We start from the raw sequence: 23,436 nt of genomic DNA on the forward strand, positions 1-23,436 counted from the left end.
CGTATAAGAAACATTAATATACACCATTGATTGCATTCATTGATCCCACCCCCTCTCCCTCCTCCCTTTGGCTTCTTATTTTGGTTAGAAGTGAAATGCAAAAGCTTTGCTTTGCCTCTTCTAGCTGCCATGTTCCGACATGGGGCTGCATCGATTATTTGTCTTTTACCATTAAATATACTTAAGGAGTGATGTGCATTTCTGAATCGCTGTCCCTTTTCCTGACCTTGTGTCATTTAAAATATTCGTGGTCAGTGGGAATGAGATCTGGACTCCAGAGGAACCTGAAACAGAAATTTCAGAGAAACTGAAATTCCTGCTGCCTGTTTCCACTTTGATCTAGTGGTCAAAGATCTCTTGTGATCCCTGAATCCTGAGCCTGTGGGATACGTACTCAGAGCTTTTCTCAAAGCCCTTTGTGCTCATGGTTACAAGAGCTCCTTGGTGTTAAAGCACTGTAAACCCCAAAGAGGGCTTTATTTTTTAATGATTCTTTTTTTAAATCAGTAACTATGATTTGGGATTAGCCTCAACAGAATGCCCTAAGCCTAAGGCAAGAAGATATTAGAATACTGCGAAAGTATATCTTCTTTCCTTCTCATTGCCTTTCCTCAAATACTTCCTCCTCTTGTAGGTAGATCCCTGAAATTTATTCGCCCATTGACAAAGCCTTTCATCCCACAGTTGGGGAGGAGCTTTAAAATTAGCTTAAAATGTAGCTAAGGCCAGGAAAAAGAAGCACAGACACTTAGATTTATACTAAGGAGTAAATGACTGCTGCTGCAAACTCCTGGATGGTCTTTCAGATTTGAAAAGTCCCTATCCCAATTCCTTATTTTGAGGAAGGACTGGAGAACTGACTTTCCCAAGGTCTTACAGCAATTTAGTAGTAAATTCTCTTCTGAAAGAAAAAGTTTTACTAGGGGAGTACCTTAAAGGCATTGAAGATAAACATTTCTGATTGGCTTTATTTAGTACTAAGGGCCAGTTCTGGAGCATTTCAAAGCCAACTACAATATCAGACCAATCACTAAAGAACATAAAGCAATCTATCACCAATGCTCAAAATATACTTCCCTTGGCCCTGCCAGGGTGGTCTTCACCAAAAGCCCATGTGTCTTATTCCTCTTTGTCCCCTTAACATCTAGTAGAGTGCTTGCCACATAAAAAGGCACTCAACAAGTATCTGATGAATGACTGAATATCTCCAGAAATAGAGAAGGCTTTGCACTGAACCCCTTATACACTCTATGCCTCCTCTCTACTCATTGTTTAAGTGGCTTCTCAGCTTTGGGGTTTGGCCTTGGGTGGCACTAATAATAATGTCAGTGGTCAGGGAGTGAAACAAAAGTTAGCCAATCTACTGAGGGTTGAACTTACAATCAGCCTTCCTTGCAGGACATAAGGAATTGGTCAGACTGCAGTCTGAGATGTAAGAAGCAAAGACCATGGGATCCATGTATCCTCAGAATCCAAAGCCACTAAGTCTATCTCTGGGCTTTGTGAGAATCCAAAGGCAAGAAATATAGGTTCTGATTGGGAGCCAGCGCTCTTTCTCCAACAAACTTCTCTTGGTCTCTTGGGAGGACCTCTTCCCCAGCTGTGGTTTGAGCTACAGGCAAAGAATAGAGAAGGCACCATAGGGTTTTGGATGAACCACTTGGATAATCATGGCTTGTGGGAAGGAAGGAATAAGAGTTTCACCGTCAGGATTTGCCCTTCATTTCAGTCCTACGGTGCCCACTCCCACCAGTTCTACTTGCTTGTTCTTTCCCTTTGCCGGCTCACCTGCACTCACCTGCAGGGGATGTGGGCCTGGGCATGGCTCCTGGCCCCCAGCATGCCTTGATTAGGTCCCTCTGCTCAAGCCTTCTGTGCTTCAGGGCAAAAGTTCTCAATCGGGAATGACAATGGGGATAGAGGGCAGCCCCTGAGGGAGGGCTACCCATCAGCCTCAGAGGAAAATAGGAGCCAGCAGCCGAGCACACTCCTGTTGGCTGACGGCTCAGTATTGGCTGAGAGTCCAGGGAGCCTTCAGTTGGCCTGAACCAATGAAAAGGAGCCAAAGATGCAGTCTCTCTGGCCATTAAAGAGATACTTCCACCTATGATTGGCCCCAAGGTACTTTACCTCAGGGCTCTCCCATTGGCTTGGAACAGCATGCTGGCAGCCAGGGCATCCTGTGGTGAGCAGGCACCTACGTAGGCATGCAGTCCAGCACAGCCTGCTGCTGGGCACTGAAGGAAGAGGCAGCTAGAGGAGGAGGTAGCAAGATCCTCCCCTCTGCTTAACTGGTGACATCTCGGGGGCCCGCCCGTTTCTCCTTTCTGTGCCTCTCCCATTGGGCTGGGCCTGCTCGCTCTCCTGGCCCCATTCCCCAAAGGACTTCGATTCCCAGGTGTGGTGGTGACCGGCAACACAAGGGTAAGAAGTAGCCTTTTCTCAGGGTTATCTGCACTGTCATAGGGGATTCCTGAACTATGAAAGGCTGTGATAATCTAAAGAAATCATACGTTCATAGAATTTTTGTGCCCAGAAGGGAAACTTGGAATATTTCCCATTTTACAGAAGAAGAAGAAAACTGAAGTAAACTCTGACAGGTAATGGAATTTGGTCAAAGTTACACAGCGAACTAGTGGCAAGTCTCCGGACCAGAGGCAAGGGCACTTTCTGATGTAGCACAAATGATTCTAGAACTGTGGTATTTCATGTAACCATGCCTTTCTAGTGTTCTTCAAAGCACAGGCTTGCTGCCCCTGAGAAACTCCCAGTCCCACTGGGGAGCTCTTTAGACCACAAATGTGGCTTATTTAACTTTCTCAATGAATTTTTATGTGTTTCAGTGGATGAAGGAGGCTTGCCATAAGCATTCTCTCATTTTTCTCTTCCTGTGGTTATCAGCCCACAGCAGTGAACTGGCTCTTAGGGCTCTGGAATCACCTAATCAGCTATGTACATAGGAAGCTGTTCAATTGGGGACTCTAGCCACTAGTACCATGAAGCCTGAAACATTACTGTTTGAGACAGCAAAGAAGCAAGTCATTACTAAGCTGGAAAAGGTCTGAGCCTAAGCCACTGCCACATTAATATGAGTGCTTCATTTTTCATACGTTTATTCTCCAAGTTCCCTTTAAGTTGGAGACATGGGTTTATTTGTTCATATGTAAGATGAGCCCCTGGACAGTCCTGAAATCCTGGCCATGGGTAGCTCTGAATCATCACCATCAACAACAAAGCATAAAGCGATTTTGAGTGTCCATCCAGCTTCCCCTGATTGCTGCTGTTTCACTGATGCCTCTGCTTTCTTCATTCTCCTTTACTTATCCCTTAAAGGGAAACTGAAGGCTTGCCTTCTCTCAGCCTTCCCTCACTAGTGTTGCCCACATCAATCTCTCCTTCTTTTGGGTCCTTACCATCCTTCCAGCCTGTCCCAAGAAATGACACTTAACGATATTCCATCTTTAGTTTTTCACTATTGGTATCATGTACATTAGTCTCAACTTCTCAACCAGATTATAAGGTCCATAAGGGCAAGGTACACATGCTGAACTTTTTAGTGTGCTCTACAATGTCTGGTAGACATTCAAATTAGACTGGAATCATAGCTTTCTAATGATATGAAAATGCTCATGATATACTTGTGTATAACTCCAAGTACAAAACTCTATGATCACAATTTTATAGAGAGATGGAAAATAAAACAAGCAAGCAAAAAGCACATATGTTCAAGTGGGCAAGATGTAGAAGGATAGATGAGTGTAAATTCCCATATATTTATCTCAAAATTTCAATAAGGAGTGTGCATTAATTTTATGAGAAACAATAAACATTTGATAAAGAAAATCATAGAGGCATGGGTGCTAAAAACTAGAGCAGGAAGACAGCTTAGAGATCATGTAAGTCCCATTTCCTTGTTTTAAGGTTGAAAAGCCTGGGGCATGGCTGTGAGAGCAAGTGAGTAACTCCTGGTCTCCACTTTCTAGGAGCAAACAACCTAGTGCCCTGGAGCTCCGAGACTGAGCCTTCTAACTTCTACTTGATTTCCCTTCCCTTGGGTTTCCCCTCTAGGCATTGGTCCTGGAAGAATTTGCGTAGTTTTAACCTGCTGAATTGTCCCATGATTCCTTGGAGTCTTCTGGTTGGTGGAGCCTGAAGGTTTAGCTTTGACTGCTCGAGCCCCTTGCTAACTCTCCGCATTGCCTCTGGAGCATCTCAGTTCAATAGGACATAGCATCTCTGCCCCCAGGTGACTGGAACTAAAAACAGCTAGCTCTACACTTAACTTGCAATTTAAACTCACTGTATTCCAAGTACTTCCTGGGGAGGGCGATTTCAAACTCACTGCCTCCATACCTTTGCAAAACATGACTGAGAGCAATACTATTTAAGGAGGATAACCTGAAGATGAATGCAGCCCATCCATTCCTTTCACACTGGACTCAACAGAACAGCCCCAGGTACTTGCCTTGCCCATCTTTTCCTTCTAGTTAGGCCTACCTCACCCAAAGTACCATTGTTAGGGAAAAGGCTGCTTGATTTATTAACAGGAGTGGCCACTCATTGCCCTGGGTTAGTCACCTGACCCCCGGCAGGCCCTCCATGATGTGGTAGCAGACATTTGTGGTAGATTTTTCTAATAGTGCACCTCTTGCTAGCAACTGATTCAAAATGTCCCCACAGTTGGCTACTCTTGTCTAAAGAAAGCTGTGAAGACTCTTGTTAAATGCACATTTGTCACTTATTTGGGAGGCTAAACATATGTAAACATATTGTATCATCCATCCACCAAAACAGCACTGGGTTCCTACTGGTGGTTTAGTCGCTAAGTCGTGTCTGACTCTTGTGACCCCATGGGCTGTAGCCCACCAGGCTCCTCTGTCCATGGGATTCTCCAGGCAAGGATGCTGGAGGGGGTTACCATTTTCTCCTCCAGGGGATCTTCCCAACCAGGAATCAAACCAGGGTCTCCTGCACTGCAGGCAGATGCTTTACCGACTAAGCTATGAGGGAAGCCCTAAAAATTACTCCGTGGATGGTGGCGGTTCAGTCACTAAGTCATTCCTACTACAGACCATCAATCCTCATTTGCACTTCCAAATTCACAAAGTTCTGAAAAAAAAAATTCCTCACAAGCTTGATGCTAAAACTGATTTTAAGTCATGTTAAGATATTGATAGTCTTTATTTGTCTCAGTATGAATATTCATGTAGTTCATGACAGAAATATTAATGTATTTGATTCTCGGGAGCTATGTCACGACTTGCTAGAGGTATTATGTAATATAGGCAAATGCAGACGAGTACCTTGGTAATCATGACTCGATGGATGTGAGTCTGAGTGAACTCCAGGAGGTGGTGATGGACAGGGAGGCCTGGCGTGCTGGGATTCATGAGGTCGCAGAGAGTCGGACATGACTGAGCGACTGAACTGAACTGAACTGACCTTGGTAAAAATCTCCCAAACTCTGCATTTTGAAACATCTGGCCTTGGAGGTTCTCAGTGAGGCACTTCAGCCCTGTAAGATCTGGGGGCAAGTTGGGGGTGGATACCCTACCTAAGCTGGGTGGGAACAAAGGAGGCTTTGGAGAGGGAAGGCTTGCTGAGGTTGAAGCTAAGGAAACCCAGTTGGGTCACTCAGTCATAGGTCCAAAGGCATGAACAAGGCTGAAATAGAAGACAAAGTAAAGACTCGGGAGAAAAACTGAAATGGAAGTAGAACAGTTTGAGAATGTGAGGGATGAAAAGGGGCCTAGACAGTAGCCGGGGTAGTATCTTTGACTATTGGTTTTGGCTGACAAATTTGACTATTTGACTTTGTCAATTATCAGAAAGCTGTTTAGGTACAAAGGTGGGTCAGTCTGGCCTTAAAGATGGAGAATTGTGGCACACACACACACACAGAGGAATGGGGCACAATCTTGGCCTTCTCTTTGTCTAAAGTCTAGAATCCTGTTAGCCAGAAGCAGGATCCTGAGAGGATGGATAGAACTTGTGGTGATGTTAGTGTGAGAAAAACATTTGTCTTTGGATTTTTCCTATATCTGTATTTTTAAAGCTTTTCCTTGTGTGTGTGAAATATGCCACACATAAAGAAAAAGGCATAGGTCATAAATGCACAGCTTAGTCAATGAAACACCTGTGTTAACTCACGCTCCATCAAAAAATAGAAGATTATCAGCACCCCTGTGCCCCTTTCCCTAATCACAACTTCTTTCCCACCTCCTAAAAGTTACTCTTCTGACACTTACGTAAATGATTTCTGTGCTTTCATTTATACTTGTCTCCTGAGCATGCATCCCTAAACCCGATGGTTCTATCAGTTATTGCTGTTTACACAATCGTTCAGTATGTACTCTTTTGTGTATGGCTTCTTTCATTCAACATGTTCGTGAAGCTTATTTTTTTCCTTCTCATTGCTCTCTACTATTCCACTTGTGACTATGCCACAATCTATCCATTCTACTGTAATGGGAATATGGACCATTCCCTGTTTGGAGCTATTAGGTATACTATTTCTGGGAATATTTTTGTTTGACTTTTGGTGCATGTGAGCATGCATTTCTGTTATTTGCAGAATCACTGAGTCATAGGGACTGCACATGTTCCACACTGGTAGATGTTGCTCAACAGTTTTCCAAAGTGTTATGCCAATTTACACTCTTCCATTGCTCCAAATTATTATCAACACTTAGTATTGTCAGCTTTTAAAACTGTAATCATTCTGGTGGGCGTGCAGTGGCATCTCACTGAGGTTTAATTTGCATTTCTCTGGTGACTAATAAGATTGAGCACTTGTCCATATGTTTATTGATTGGTCTTTCAGATATACTTTTTTGCACAGTGCCTTTTTAAGTATTCTTTCCATTTTTTTCCTGCTAGATTGTCCTTTTTTATTCATTTCTAGGGATTGTTAAATGCATTTTAGATGCAAGCACTTCATCTTTTATATGTGGCAAATAAATTCTCCAGTACCATGGATTCTCACTTAATACTTTTTGAGTCTCACTCTTTCCCTCTAATTTCTATCAGCCCCCTGGGACCCAAACGACCCCCATTTTGCTAAGGTCTTAAAGCTTGGAGAAGGAAATGGCAACCCACTCCAGTGTTCTTGCCTGGAGAATCCCAGAGACGGGGGAACCTAGCAGGCTGCCATCTATGGGGTCGCAGAGTCAGACACGACTGAAGTGACTTAGCTTACAGGTCACCCAAGGCTGTTTCCTTCACCTTCACTTCCCTTTTAACCATCACCTTCTTTCCCACTGATCTCCCCTCTTTCTTCCCTCCTTCCGACATTGCTCATTCTTAGGGGACTGCTTATCATTCACAGGATGAATAGAAACCACCTTATCTCACCCATGATGCCAACCAAGGCCATCAGATTTGCCATGTCAAATTTGTCACATATGTCAGATTTGTCATAGGTCAGAAAATCTTCACTTTCGAAAGCCCTTAGTGATCATGTGGTTCTCTCTTTAATGGTGAGGAACTGAATGCCCAGAGAAATTGAGTTCCCATGGTGAGCAATTATGGGACTTGTCCAAGGTCATACAGCATTTTTGTGGCCAAGCTAGAACTAGAACCCAGGCCTTCTGCATACCTTTTCTACCTCAGTATGCTAAGAAACACCAGGACCCACAGCCATATGTTGACAAGAGTGGGTTCTTTTTTTCTTTTGAAAATAAGTGTTGTCTGTGTCTGTGTAACAACATAATCAGTAGAGACTTTGGCTCATGTCTGTCTGGATCCAGGTTGAGAGATCACATCACCTCTGCTACTTTCCCATCTCCTGAAAGACAACAAATGGCTTGAGTAATGAGATGAGTTAAGATAGTGTCTCCCACGCTGAATTATGTGGCAGTTCCAGGACTACAGGATTCTGCCACAATCCATTTACACAAGAAATTAAATTGAAGATCTCAATATAATATTCATATATTAAATCCTGGCGGACAATCAAAGTAATTAAGGCCAAATGTTCTGAATCATCCTGTGGCATCACGAATATTCTATTGCTGGATTTTTAGAAGGACTTATTTCTACAGCCAATTATCTTGGAAATCATTAAAGCTCTTTTGGAATGTGAATAATCTGAAAGCCACCATGGTACCCATGGTTTGAGTATGGCTCAAACACATTCCCTACCTACTTCGTGAGAGAAGAATTCTGCTAGAAAGGGGTACAGAGTGGGCCAGGAAAGTCTGATTTCAAGAAGCTGGAGTTAGGGGATAGAACCTGTTTCTGATCAACTCCTTCACTCTGTGTGTGTGTGTGTGTTAAGGAGTGGCTCTATTTCATCTTAAATTGAAATAGCTAAATTGATGCAGGTTACTGAGTTAACCCCAGCCACAGACTGATCTGCTTGATGTGTAGCTCTGTTGCTCATACAAACACATACGGATTTAAAAAACAACTTGGGGAATGGGGATGGCTCCATGTAGTCATGATGAATGGGGCTGACCTTCAGACCTACCCCCACCAGTGGGTCATCTTGTATCACAAAGTTCTCCAGCCACCCTAATCTCTTAGTCCTTATTCTTTACAGCTTCCCTTTGTGCACACCTCTGCTACAGCATTCCTGATAAAGTCCTCAAGTTATGTGTTAGTTCCCCTCTTGGAGTGTATGCCCCTCAAGTGCAAGTACGTGTTCAGTCACTCAGTTGTGTCCGACTTTTGCAACTCCATGGACCGTACCCTGCCAGGCTCCTCTGTCCATGGAGAGGGCAAGAATACCGGAGTGGACTGCCATTTCCTCCTTCTGAAGATCTATCTTCTCAACCCAGGGATTGAACCTGAGTCTCCTGCATTGGTAGATGGATTCTTTACCACTAAGCCACCAGGGAAGCCCTCAAGGGCAAGGGCAATGTCTAAATCTTTCCAGTATCCCTACACCTGACCCAGTACATACTTCAGACACGGTTTTGGTGTACAGTTGGTGAATGAGTGAAATACCAAATAAACAAAATGAATGAATGACTGGGAAAATAAACTTACACAAAGCTATCTCTAGAAATGACAGGGTTAATGTCATGGCAGCATCAAAGAGAGGAATGAATCGTCCTTTCTCTGCCAGTAAATGCCTTAATTCTCAAAACACACACACACACACACACACACACACACACACACACAATGATCTCAAACTATCACCAACAAATGAAGCTCTGTCAGCAAAAATGTGTAACTAAAAGATAAATAAGAAGTATTAAGTTAACTTGTAGTTTTTAGAATCGTACTTAGAAAACAATCAGATTATTTGACCTGAACTAATTACAAGAGTTCTATGCATCTTGAATACGGCATACAAAAAAAGGTCTCATTCACCAGTTTTGCCATTGGGAATAATTAAAAGCATGCATATAGTGTAACAGTGTTACCAAATTATTTCTTCTCATAAATGTTTATCCATAGCCAAAGTTTGTTGATGCTGGTTGCTGTCTATGGGGTTGCAAGGAGTCGGACACGACTGAAGCGACTTAGCAGCAGCAGCAGCAATATTGCTTGGCTTTAGCAAATATACTGGCCCTTTCTGATTGTACCATAATTCTGCTTCATAAATAAGATATTTGAGAGAAAGTTGATTGTATCTTGTTCACATCTACATCCCTAGCTGTAGCACAGAGCTCAGCACAGAGAAAGCAGTAATCGTAGAATGAATGAACAATTGAAGGGTGAGACAGGTGCCAAGGGATATTTTCCATCATCGAGCCAGAGCAGCAGAAAGAAGCCCCATTCACTTAGGTTCTTTCTGTGATCAGTTGGCTACACTATCTCAGAGCTTCTAAACCAACTTAATCTACCAACTCAAGCATTATGCCCTGTTCAAAGGCAGTTGTCACAGCCCTCTACGTGCCCAGGACTGTCAGAGGAGGCGGTGCAGTCTGTGTGTCAGCGTGAGTCAGATGAACACGCCAACAACCATCTATGGTTTTCCTGGGAGGGCATCTTGAGCCTGCATGTTTCCTATCATTACAGGTATACTAGTCAGTGTCGGAAACTGCGCCAAGAAATATTGATACTGCACAAAATCAATAAACTGGGGCCATGGCTAAATATTTATTGGGGCAGACAGTGACGCCATATTTGCTCAGAAAATTCAATCAAGTTTTGTCCAATTACTGTGGGTTTAGATTTGAACGAATTAGCTCTTAGTCATAGAATCCTAGAATGTCAGAGCTGGAGGGACCCTTAGAACTCATCTGGCCCTGTGTAATCCTGAGATTTTCAAACTTTTCTTTTGTGGGAAACACTTTTTATCCCATGAAATTTTATGGTGTTCCTCTCACTCAAGTGGAAGTGCGGGTATTAGTTCTTGTTGCTTGACCTCCCCCTCTCATTTGCTTCAAACTGCAGAGGAGAAAAGGAAAATCCAATGAGGTTAAAAAGGATCAGGGAATACTGGTGTGGGGGCAGGGGAGGGGGGGAAGTCCTAGTTTTGAAGTAAGATTCAAGACAGACTCCGAATTTGTCTTAGCCACAGGTCCTGATATTCCACTATTTAAACTCATGCCTGAAGGGGACTTTTTTTTAATATAAATTTATTTATTTTAATTGGAAGCTAATTACAATATTGTATTGGTTTTGCCATACATCAACATGAATCTGCCACGGGTGTACACGTGTTCCCCATCCTGAACCCTCCTCCCACCTCCCTCCCTGTTAATATCATATATGAAGGGGCCTTTTAGATACAGTTAGGGACATCTGCTCCTTGGGAAGGACGGCACAGTAACTAACAGAACAGATTCATTAGCGGGAGTGAGTTTATTTAAATAAAACACACTGCTACCCATAGTCACAATGCCCAGAGGAAAATCCTGAGGTGGGGGGAGATACAGGGAGTAAATGCCTTTTATTAGGACACTTACAAAGGCAAAGAGAGGGGAGGAAGGTCAGCGCTAAAGCAGCCCTTCCTCCTCCCACCCTGCCTGGTGTCTGCTTCTGCACCTGTCTGGTTGTATGTCCCTCTTTTTCTGTGCCTCTGCGTCACCTTTCACACGAGTGTACCTAGGTCCTTGTCGGTTTCTGCTGGTGCCCATCCTTGTGCTCAGGTTGACTCTGCTGCCACCTGTCTGCTCGGGTCTGTCCCTGCCTACGTCTCAAGTCTTTCAGCACCTGTGCAGCTGCTTGCCTCAGAATGTGTCAATGTGTTTGCCCGATTTTGCAGACGTGTGTGTGTTTGTATATGCACGTGCTCTTCTGTGTGTTCAGCACTCCGTATCTGTGACTTTTATTTTGGTAAATTAATTGTCCCTACCTTTCTGGTTCTGCTTTCAATGCGTTACCCCTCAAGAATGACTAATGGTAGAAGTGGAAGAGAGCTTTCGGAGCTAGGAGGGAAACCTGGTGACTCTGATGTTCTGAGTCATCACATTAAAATCGCATGTGCCACAAAGCAAAAGCGAAAAGATGCAAATAGGAAATACAAAAACAAAAAATATTTCCTGTGCATTTTAAGACCTCAATCTCGTCTGTGTTTCTCTCCTTCCTTCATCTGTTTTTCCCCTCCCATCCTCCTTCTCCCATCCTCCTTTTCTTTCGCTCTATCTCTTCTTGTTCTACCTTTCTATTTCTTTATATCCTTTTCTCGTTTTTTCTACTTTTTTTCTCCTTCCTCCTGTTTCTTACTAGATTTAGCTTTTTCCATATATTTTCCTTAGAAAACACTTTCATTTCATTTTCTGTTTATCTTTTTTCTCTTTGGAGGAGATGCTTTCTTACTGTTTTTCTTTCTTTCTCCCTTTCCTCTTAGCTCCTCTTTCTGAATTTCTCATTTTACTCTATTCCTCTTATTCCCTGTGTCTTTTTTTGTTTGTTTTTAAATCTGTTTTCATTTTCTCTTCCTCTCCCTCTTTTTATCTCCATCTTTCATTTTTTCTTGTCACTTGAATTTTTTTAGTTTTGAAAGAATTTATTTATTTAATTGGAAGATAATTACTTTACAATACTGTGATGGTGTCTGCATACATCAATGTGAACCAGCCATAGGTATACACGTGTCGCCCCCATCCTGAACCTCCCTCCCTGCTGCCCATTCTTCTATCAATAGGTTCCTGTGTATGAATCTGTCAGTCTCTTTTGGGCTCTGTCTTCTCCAAACATGCTTTAAGCATCAGGAGAGAGAATAAGTTATCTTTTCCTGTTCTGAGCAGGGCTGTGGGTAGGTGGGGTTCATTATCCGTCTTCTTACTCATGGTGGGTGTAGCTGTTGCTGCTCCTTGGAACCTAAGCCCGTTGCCCACCCCAGGACCCATCTGCAGAGTCACACTGAGACTCCAGCTGCTGCTGGCATTCCCTGCACATCCCATGCAGAGCGATGAGCCCCGAGGTGCGATGAGAAAATTCATCAGCCGCCCGACAGGGCTAACGATTTACTCCTGAGAAATAATCCATATCCAGATAATGGATCACCCCCGACTCCCTGAGACCATTTGTCTTGGCACTTAAATGGCACCAGAATCCAGGGGCAGAGCCAGGACTCTATCCCAAGTTCATTGGTACATGAATAGGCTGGAATAATAATGTGAAGGATTATCATACGGAACGCTTTGATTTGCATGGTGCTTTTAAACTTTATAAATTTGGAGGCGATTAACCTTCCCTAGCTTATCACTTTGGAATCTGACACACTGTGGACCCTGCTTACGAATTTAGAAGCAGGGGCTTTTATGTGACTCACCCAGAGTCATCTAGCTCGTTACTGGCAGAAATGGAAAGGAAACTCTATTTTTCTGACTTTCTGAGATTCTTTCCTCTGAATGTAAGATGACCTCCTGATCTGTGGATCTCATCTATCTGGGAAATGGAAGCCTACACTGAGAGACAGAATACTGTCAGACAGGCCTGGGTGTGAATCCTGGCTCTGCATTGACTAGCTGTGTGACCTACGGGCTGACCTCTTACTTACTTGGCACTTCAGTTTTCTCTTCTATAAAAATGGGGATCCTAATAAACCTTCCGCACAGTACTGTTATGAAGATGGAGAGAGATTATGCATGTAAAGTGCTTAATATAGTGCCTGGCTCATAGTAAAAGCTCCTGGAGTGTTAGCTATGATTGCTACTACTGCCTGTCTCTTTGCAGGGCACCAAGTGAACTCACACAAAGGCACGAGAAAACTGGTCTGGGGGGTGGGGAAGAGATAATTGATGAGCCAGCTTCTGCAGAGGTGTCCCTGAGGCCACTGATGGGGGATGGGAGCTAGAAGGATGAATTCTGATGGTGGGAGGAGCTGAGGAGGATTCTGCTTGGGCTGGAAGGACCGGCTGGCTCTGGAAACAGGCAAAGAAGAGGAAGGAGGCTGCGGATCACCACTAAACACGTCTCAGTAGTGTGTTGCTCCCCAGGATCAATTCCAACTGGCTAATGTTCCCCTTCTTGGGATCTCAGCTGTCAGCTTCCCTGGGGAGGTCCCGTCCTCCAAAGCTGGATGGAGGACTTGTTTCTTTGAGGAATACTGAAGCCATAAAGGCTTTGTGGAAGGCCACTACACACTTAAAACTAATGAGATCTTGTGCAGGACCTTTCTGTATAAATGGAAGTTCACTGCACAAATGTAGGAAAGATTATTAATACTCCCAATAATAACAGTAACAATCAATCTTTAGGGTTGGTTCTGTGGAGTGTGGCTGCTAGAGGTTGACATATCATCTCAAATGATGAGAAACGGCCCTCATTCTTCTCCTTCTCTCAGACCTCCTCCTCCCAGAGTCACACGCATAATTCAGCCTTCATCGAAATGATTCTGATGCTACTGAGGCTCCCTGGAGAATGGATGCCATGCGGAGGCGGAGAGTGTGGGCTCTGGACTTCAAGCTGAGGGAAGGGGAGGAATCAATACATCTCCTGAGCACCAAGGGCTCAACTCCTTTGGTGATGAGAAGGGCTTTGTCAAAGCCTGATGGTTTATTAATAATTCTCTCAACTGAGGAGAGCTCCCCGCTTATCAATTGACAAGTATTTCGTGAGAACCCTCTGTGGGGGGACCTAAAGAGGTTTTGGCGGAGCTGACAATGTGGCTGAGGAGACAGACCACAGACGTATGAAGATTACTGACAGTACAAAGCAGTCCCTTCAACAAAGGGATGCAAGCAGCTGGAAAAATATAAGATAGGAGACTTGACGTCACTTAGTCTCTCCGAGCCTTGGTTTCCCTATCCTCTCAGAAAGACAGCCTAGCAGTACTGAGAGAATACTAACTTTGGAGTCAGAGCAACCTGACTTAAAATTTCAGTTATCTCAAAAATGAACTAGGGGTCCCCGAACAAGTTACTTAACTCCTATGAGGTGCAATTACTTTATGTATAAATTGGGGTGTAACAGCAGCCCAGACCACATAGGGTGATGGTGAGGATCAAATGGGAGCACACATGTAGAGCACTGAGCATAATGGCAGGCACGTGGGAAGCGCTCAATAATCAATTCCTAGTATTATAACACGCAGTGGGAAAGGCAAGGGGTGTTTGGAAATACAAGGCTTTTATTTTCCTCTTCAGTTCTTTTTATGCTTGACATTACATTTCATAGGAATGCAAACTCAAAAAGAAAACTTAGATGTAAACAATAATTATAATATCATTCTGTGATACCTTTTATATGCCTCCCCAGGATTGCTCACTGAATTTGGTATGATCAAATGCACAGAACAATGAAAGAGCAGAGGAGGTAAATTATATACTCTTCGTGATCTTGAGTACCTATCTGAACTTCAGTTTTCCCATCTGTAAAATGTGGCTAAGAACATCTACGTCACAGAGCTGTCGTAAAGATTAAATTCAAATGTTTATAAAGCACTTGGCACAGAATAGACAGAAGACAAATATTGGTTCCATTCCCTCTCTTTCTTTTATAAAAATGGGAATAATAAAGAATTAACCTCACCAGGTTATTATAAGGGTGAAGTCAGGTAAGTATACAGCAAATGTTTGTAAACTGTAAGACCCCAATAACATGCTTTACGGAACATTTGTTATGTACCAGACCTATGCAATTAACAAATGTTAGTCAATTAGGTAAACATTAATTAAGTGCCTTCTATACACTGGACACTGTTTCAGGTCCTGTAAGTGATACAGAGATAACAGACAAATAAAGAAGGTGAGCCCCTCCACACAAGAACAGAGCATTAACGACAGGACCTTGAGAGATGCTCCCATTTGGGGTACCAGGGGAGAAGGCAGAGCCAGGAGAAGTCATGGATAAATACACTACTAGAGCACAGCATCCTCAGCCAAGGGAAGACAGGATTTCAGTAAACGTGGAGGGATTCACAATTTATGCTACACAAACGTGAACATGTTTATGTTCACATTAACATATGAATGCTATATGTGGATTCCACAGAGAAGCCAAATAAAATTAGGACACATATGTGTCCCATTCCATGGATAGAGGAGCCTGGTGGGCTACAGTCCATGGGGTCACAAAGAGTCGGAAACGACTGAGTGACTACACTCTTCTATCCCCTTGGGTTAGGCCTCCCAAAAGTCATTGGTAGCTTCGGTGAGAGGAGTTTCAGTAAAGTGTGTGTGTGTGTGTGTGTGTGTGTGTGTGTGTGTGTGGACGGAGCAGTTACTTATCTTGCTGTGGGCTGAGGAATGGGTATGGTGAGAAGTAAGAAGAGAAAGTCCATACAGCTCTGTGAAGGTGCTAAGGAATAAGGCTGAGAAAATGAAGATGGGATGATAACTGGAAGAAGGCTTGCTGTCACATAGGAGAATTTAAATATCTTTGTGGGTTATGGGAAGAAGCCCATAGGGAAAAAGAAGGTCAATAAGAAGGTTATTATGAGACGGCTAACAAGCAGGCAAAATTCTGAGACATGGTAGATACAGCTAAGGTAAGAGGGACTTTCTTTTATTTTAAAAGTATAGTTGATTTACAGCATTGTGTTAGTTTCAAGTGTACAGCAAAGTGATTCATGTATCTATACACATACATATACATATGTATATATTTTTTCATTTCATTTCTATTATGGTTTATTATAAGATATAGTTCCCTATGCTCTACAGTAAATCCTTGTTGTTTATTTTATATATAGTAGTTTGCATCTGTTAATCCCATACTCCCAATTTATCCCTCCCCACTTCCCCTTTGATAACCATAGGTAACCTGGGCACATATCTGAAAAAGATGAAAGCTCTAATTCGAAAAGATACGTGCACCCCACTGTTCACAGCAGCACTATTCACAAAGCCAAGACATGGAAGTAATCTAACTGTCCACTGATGGCTCAGACGGTGGTAAAGAACCTGCCTGCAATGTGGGAGACCCGGATTCAATCCTTGCATCAGGAAGATCCCCTGGAGAAGGGAACAGCAACCCACTCCAGTATTCTTGCCTGGAGAATCCCATGGACAGAGGAGCCTGGCGGGCTACAGTCCATGGAGTAGCAAAGAATTGGACATGACTGAGCAGCTAACATGTTCACTTTCACACTTTAGCATCTTTAGCTCTGAGGCCAGGTCTGGTGTTCACATACCAGCCCCCACAGTGCCTGGGGTGTAGGAATGCAGAGAAGGACAGACAACTCACTAGCTAAGGAAGACTGGCCTCTGGATTTAGCCTTGAGTCCCTGTTTAAGACTTGAGTTGCCTCAAGATTAAGTTATAGCAGAGAAAGACTTACTTGTGTTGACAAATGGCAATTAACAAAGGTGATTAAAAGGGAGAGAAGGTACAGCCTCAAAAATGTCAGTGGTTGGTGTTCAAGAGAACTCCTTCATCGAATTTTCCTCTGCCCTTCTCCTTCCACCTTTTCTTCCCTCCTCTTTTACTGTTTTCCCTTCTCCCTTATCCAGTGCTCTCTTTCTGCTTCCTCCATCCACTCCCACCAGCTGCTACTGATGTGATTTCTCATGATTTACAGTCAGATGCCATTAATCCCGACAGGCTCACAAGGGTCTAGCTAAGCTGTCTGATGAACCAATCCTGTGAGCTGACAGAGCAGGGGAAGCGGCAGGCCAACCACCCCCCAACCCCGCCCCCTCAGGAGTAATGAAAGCTAAACCAGTGAACTAGAGTGGCTGCCCCCAAAATAATAAATCACTTGGGGGCCGCAAGAGGTGGAAGACTCCCCAGCAGCAGTTCTCAGGACAGATCCATGACCTCCTCTGCCGTGAATGTACATGGCACACCAGCCACACAGGCCTGGCCCACTTGCTCTCAAGGTGCCACTCCCAGATTCCGCCAGGCCCATCTTGCTTTCAGAGGGAGGTCATTCATTCCAATGGGATGTGACAGGTGTCATCTTCAGGCGCCTGGCTCTGCTTCCAGCAGCAGGGACTGTCGCTGACTGCAAATCCCCAAGTGTCATGCTGGTCTGAAGAGGGCAAGCCCTGGTATGGGCAGATGACCTATCAAGAGCCCACGAATCCAAGGTGAGATGACAGTGCGATGTCATGGACTGAGCTGGGAACAAGGAAGCTGGACACATGGCTTCTAATTCCATTTCAGCCACTAATTCGCTGGGCGATGTTGGGTAAGTCACTCTCCCTCCCTGGATCTCAGTGTCCTCCCTGGCATGTGAAGAGGCTGGACTGGATTATCTCTAATGACACTTCCAGCTCTGATGAGCAAACCCTGAAATTTAAAAAACCAGAAAACTCTTTTCTGGAAAAAAATCAAGGTCTGATTCTCTAGGACTTCCATTTAGCTGCACTGCCACAAAACCCCTCATAGCAAACACCAACTCAATACATGCAGTCACTTCCCACCAGCCAAGCTCCATCTAAGACATCAAAACCAGTCATGGGTCCAGTTTGTCCCTCCTGCTGAGCAAGGTCTGGACTTGGGACTGGGCCATTCCGAAGGAGTCCCTGTGAAAGGGGATATGCCATTGACCTCCTAGATTTTAGCATAAGCAGGTAGGGTGACTACCTGGGTTGGATAGATTTCCTCCAAGTTGATATTTTTAAATTCTTTAGCATACCGTATCATTGAAAGAATGACACAAATACTTGTACATACCCTCATTAATAATTTGCCATTTGCATACTCTCCCTTCTCTCTCTCTCCTTCCCTACCCCTGTCTCTTATATTATAGACATTATGACACTTCACTTGCAGATACTTCAGCCCATAACTCCTAAGAACAAGAGTGTCCTTTACTGGAAAGCTTTTTAAGGGCCCTACAATGCTCAGTTAGGGGAACATCTTCAGTCTCTATAGAGTCCAAAGGGAGTCAAGAAGTGTATGAGGTCTAGACTTAGGGAAGTCAAACTGGGGCTCTGTAGTAACCTTAGAGGGGTGGGAATGGGCAGGAGGTGGGAGGGAGATTCAAGAGGGAGGGCACATATGTACCCCTATGATTAATTCATGTTGATGTACGACAGAAATCAAGCCAATATTGTAAAGCAATCAATTAAAAATAAAATATTTTTTAAAAAGAAGTATATGAGGTCTAAAGACCAGATTGAAGTCTCCATATAGGTGGTGTGAGAAGGAGCTAAACACAAGAGAAAGAGGCACAGTGGTCCCAAAGGCAGAATGACCTTGGGCAAGTCACTTCCCTTCCTTGGGGTTCACTTTCTTCATCTGTAAAATGGGGATTGTGCTAATCTCTGTCCTGCCAATCTCCCAAGCTATATGAGGCTCAGATGTGGAAACAGATTCAGGACACATGGGGAGCTGCCACACTTAAACATTTAAGGGCGAGTGATTTACAGAAAGGAGAAGGCGATGGCACCCCACTCCAGTACTCTTGCCTGGAGAATCCTATGGACTGAGGAGCCTCGTAGGCTGCAGTCCACGGGGTCGCGAAGAGTTGGGCACGACTCTTTTCACTTTCATGCACTGGAGAGTTGGGCATGACTCTTTTCACTTTCATGCACTGGAAAAGGAAATGGCAACCCACTCCAGTGTTCTTGCCTGGAGAGTCCCAGGGACAGAGGAGCCTGGTGGGCTGCCATCTATGGGGTCGCACAGAGTCGGCCACGACTGAAGTGACTTAGCAGCAGCAGATTTACAGAAATGACCTTCAGAGCTACTAAAGACCAAGAGATTAACTTCCCTGGTGACACACGAAGTTGACAGTCCCGCTGCTCAGCCCCCAAACTCTTATTACTGAAAGCCACAAAATTTTCATTTATAATGGAAATCTCAGTGGCTCACATATTTTGCAGTTTTTCAAAGACATAAAAACACATACACCCAGTTCTTTCTAGTTCTTTTTTCAGATAGCTCCATTTTCTCTTATTGATTATGGCACAAACTAAATGATCATCTCTCTACTTTTTCTTCTGACATTTTATTTCTGTGCTCCCCCTTAATTCCTACTATTCTGCCCCACCCTGTCGAGACTTCTAGACTTAAAAATTCTATCATCCTGCCTACCTTTAGCTCAAAGAGCAAAATGCTTTACAAAATTAAGTGAGCATTTGGGATTTTTAACTTGATTTTATCTTTTCATTCAACCAGAGGGGTACGTGTGTGGGAGATGCACTTGTCAACTAAAAGCAATTTCTCTGCCTCCTTGGGGACTGAAGCGTAATCGTAGCTCTGTCTTCCTGGTGTCAGGATGAAACTTGCATTTTCTTGAGTGGTGTCAGCGCACTGACAGACAGCTCCTGGGATCTGTGGAGGGGCACTAGAAAAGAATGGGTGGGGAGTGAGAGATCTCGGGGATAGTCTCAGCTCATCTTTCCCCTGCCGGGTGACTGCGGGCTAGTTATTTACTGTCTTTTGCCTCAGCTTTTCTAACTTAAAAAATGGGAATAATTTTCTCCCATTTCTGCCTCACAAAGATGGTGCCAGGACCTTGTCAGGCTTTGGTGATATGAAAATGCTTGGAAGTAATAGAGCTATGGAAAAAAATAAAGTGCTGTAGAAGCAGTGTGTCCTGGGAATGCTAAGTAGCTGCAAAGGAACTTCAAGTTTTCCTTGTAAAACTCCACTTAAAAAATGAGGACACCCATGCCTTTCTGAGACTCAGAGAGGTCTCAAATGGTCTCCCATGATTTTACTCTGTGTTCACCATAAGTTCAGATAAACCCTTCCCAAATAGAAGAGCAGGGAGGCAAAATCCTGAGGTCCTAAGGCTTCTAGCCCCCTTTAGAGGACCCATAGGACCCTATACACACCATGTGGACCTCCTCATAGGACTCCTCAAAAGCGGGTATGGGGAGGCAGGCTTGCTAATCTCCCACCTCCTTCCATGGATCTGGGGGTAGTTACTTCTATTATCTCACTTCTGAAATTGCAGAGACCTTCATACTGACCAGCTGGGAAAGTGGGCAGGGGGACGGGGATCCCCATTTCATAAAGGAGGAGCCTGGGGCTCAGGTTGCAAAGCAGACATACTTGAAGCATCCATTCAGCCAGTCAGTCGAAATGCCCAGCCTCACTCCTGATATTTTAGCTTTAAATGCCATATTCTTTCCACGGTGCCTCCACTGCCTCTTGCCTCCCATAAGGACCCCAAGCAGGGAGTCCAAATGAGATAACCTGACTGAAAATATGCTACATCAACATACACAAGGATTCTTAGACAATTCAAGTGAAGGCTCATTTTGAGTACCACTAGACCCTATCAGGAGTCAAGTTTTGAGGTTTGTTCAATTTCTCACGCTACATATTTACCCATATACCCAAAGGAAGTGGAGTGAGGTTAAAGTGATCAAGTTCTCCAGAGGGCTGTCCCAGGGTTCCTTGTAGTTGGAGTGCAATGGGAAGAGACAGTGGTGGAAGGTTTTAAGGGAGTGTTCTTTCCTCTGTATTAGAGTTTCTCTAACTGTTTTGGGTACAGGAGCCCCCAAGGTGAGCTCAAATGCTGTTTCCTGGTCCCCATGCCCAGAGATTCTCTGGGTATTTATCTAGAGTAAATAAGAAAATCTGGAGAGGAGCAGGGGAATCTTCATTTATAGCACATCAAGGGATTCCGATGCAGCTGGTCCAATGGACCATACTTCAAAAAATGCTGATCCATGACAAGGTTTACAGGCCTTTGATGCTTGGAATCTTGTTTAAATAGCAAACAGTTTGCCTGGGTGCCAAGTACTTTTGAAGTTCAGGAAAAAAGATAGGAAACCTTTCTTTTCATAGTCAGTGAGCCTCCAGTTTGATTTCATCATTGTGCCTTCTTAGCTAGTATATGTTTTTTTCCTACACAGCAAACAATGACCTAAGTTAGGAGCAGGGTGCTTGGTTTTTAATTGGAATTGAAATGAGACAACCTTAAGAGGCAGCAAGTTGTTAAGCTTTAAGCCTTAAACTATCAGGATGAGGGCAATTATACCCAATACACCTTGAACACCCTGGGGTGAGGGGTTGCAGGTCCAAGCTAGCAGGTTCTTGGCTGCTCAATTGGGGTCTTATGAACCTCTGCACTCTTGGAAAGGAGATACCATATGGGTTCTGTGATCTTGCACAGGAGGGGAGTTCTGTATTTTACTCACAGACCAAGTTTCAGCTTTTTCTGAGTCCCCGCAGCCAGGTCCAGAGCCCTGTACTAAGAGCACAACCCCAGCGTAAAGGCCCCAGTCTTTCCCTTACCCAACCTCTTTCTTTTTTTTTTTCCCAACCTCTTTCTTTACTCCGCAGACAAAGTTATAGTTTTTTTCCCTATAAGTAGTATTTTCTAACTCCAGAAAATGATATACATTTATTAAAGAAAATTTAGAAAATACTAAAATATGGAAATAATAAAACAGTTTAAAATTGCCCATAATTGCATTGCTTAAATAAGAGTCACTACTAAGACTCTGATGTGTTTCCTGTTAACATTTTTTAATGTATAAGTTTATTACTTATTTGTACTGTTTATATAACAGTGTGCATACATTTTGCATTTTGATTATTTTTCACTTAAAATAATCATAAATTTTTTTCAAATTATCATATAGGCTTCCAAACTATACACTTTAAAATAATTGCATGATAATTCATTGAGTTAATCAACATTATATCCACAGTTCAATATCTTGCACACAAAGGACATTTAATAAATATTTGTTGAATGAATCGATGGATTGATGGATAAATGCATTCCCCTATTATGTGACATTTAGTTAAGGGTGCATATTTTCAAAGGAAACAACACTAAGTAATTAAGCGGCAGAGGACATGGGTCAAAGGAAAAGGAGTTGGGGAAAACTGCTAACTTGACTGTTAAACAAAATTTTTTGAGAATTCTGAACTCCATATTTTCCCTTTTCTTTTTTTCCAAATGAGTAGGCTTTGGTTTGCCAAGAGCTTTTTCACAACTATTAATATCCCCATTTTACAGATGAGGAAAACTAAGCCTCAGAGAGGTAAAATATCTTCCTAAAGTTACAGAGCCAGTACATAGCACAATCGGGCTTCCAGTCTAGGCCTGTGAGCATGCTTAGCTTTGTTCCTTTACTACATCACCACAAGGGACAGTGGTCAAGAGTTTGTACTTCAGGTAGAGCTATTTTAGAAGGAGAGAAACTTCAGTTACTGAAGGCCATTGGATTGGATTGGGCAGGCAGCCTTTATGGGACCCCCTCCCCCCACACAAAATCTCATTCAGCAGGGAAAAAAAAGAAACCAATTGAGACCATCACAAAAGCTAGTGGTATATATGCTCAGGGGAAGGGGTAAGGCAGAGATTTCAATAACCAGAGCCTGAAACTGGACATTTCTAGATGTCAGACTTGTTTGGCTTGGATGACTGGGTATTTGCACAGCAGAAATTGGTAAAAGAGCAGGTCTGGTGAATGTTTGTTGACTCTGATTGCTTTTAGAAAACAGAGAAATTGGAAATGATTTAGAAATTGGTATAAAGGCAGAGAGGTACCATGTTTCCCGGAAAGGAAGGGAAATGAGTGGAAACCCTTTAAAGTCTGACTACAGCTCTGCTTTACTAAGAATTGCATGGTGAAGTACAGGCGATTTTTCCATTTTATGCACCCCTTTTGCTGCATTAATACTAATATCAGTGGTTAGCAAAGCAAATGTAATAACTACTCTCCCCAAAGGACCTTTGATTGCAGCTTCCACTCCTCAAGCCTGCAATCGAGCTGTTGGAAGGGAATTTTTCATATTCCTTTCTACCTCCTCACTAGCGTTTTTATCGACAGAGCCCCATTTTCCCAGTAGAGAAAAACAAGGCAGCAGGTTTGTACAACTGCCAGTGGAGAATTGGGGGAGAGATTAATATAAGGCTGAACAGGTATAGAAAAGGGAATTTCTCTCAGATGCCCTTCTTGCCCCAAATGGTCCATCCCTGGTGGCTGCTTCTACCCCAGGATTTGGGGTAGGACTGGTTTACTAGCACCGGAGGCTCCCAAACACTGAACCTATTATGGTATGTGCCCCCATATGCATTTAAAATTTTAAAACCCAGAGCCATAAGAGAAGTGCAATGAAATCTAACACAGTACCACCCCCCACTGAAATATCAAATATCAAATTCTTTCTAAAAATAAATGTTGGTGCCCCTCCTATGTCAGTGCCCTGAGCAAAAGTGTAGGCAGTG

The sequence above is a fragment of the Budorcas taxicolor genome, chromosome X (genome assembly GCF_023091745.1).
Source record: "Budorcas taxicolor isolate Tak-1 chromosome X, Takin1.1, whole genome shotgun sequence".
Taxonomy (NCBI): domain Eukaryota; kingdom Metazoa; phylum Chordata; class Mammalia; order Artiodactyla; family Bovidae; genus Budorcas; species Budorcas taxicolor.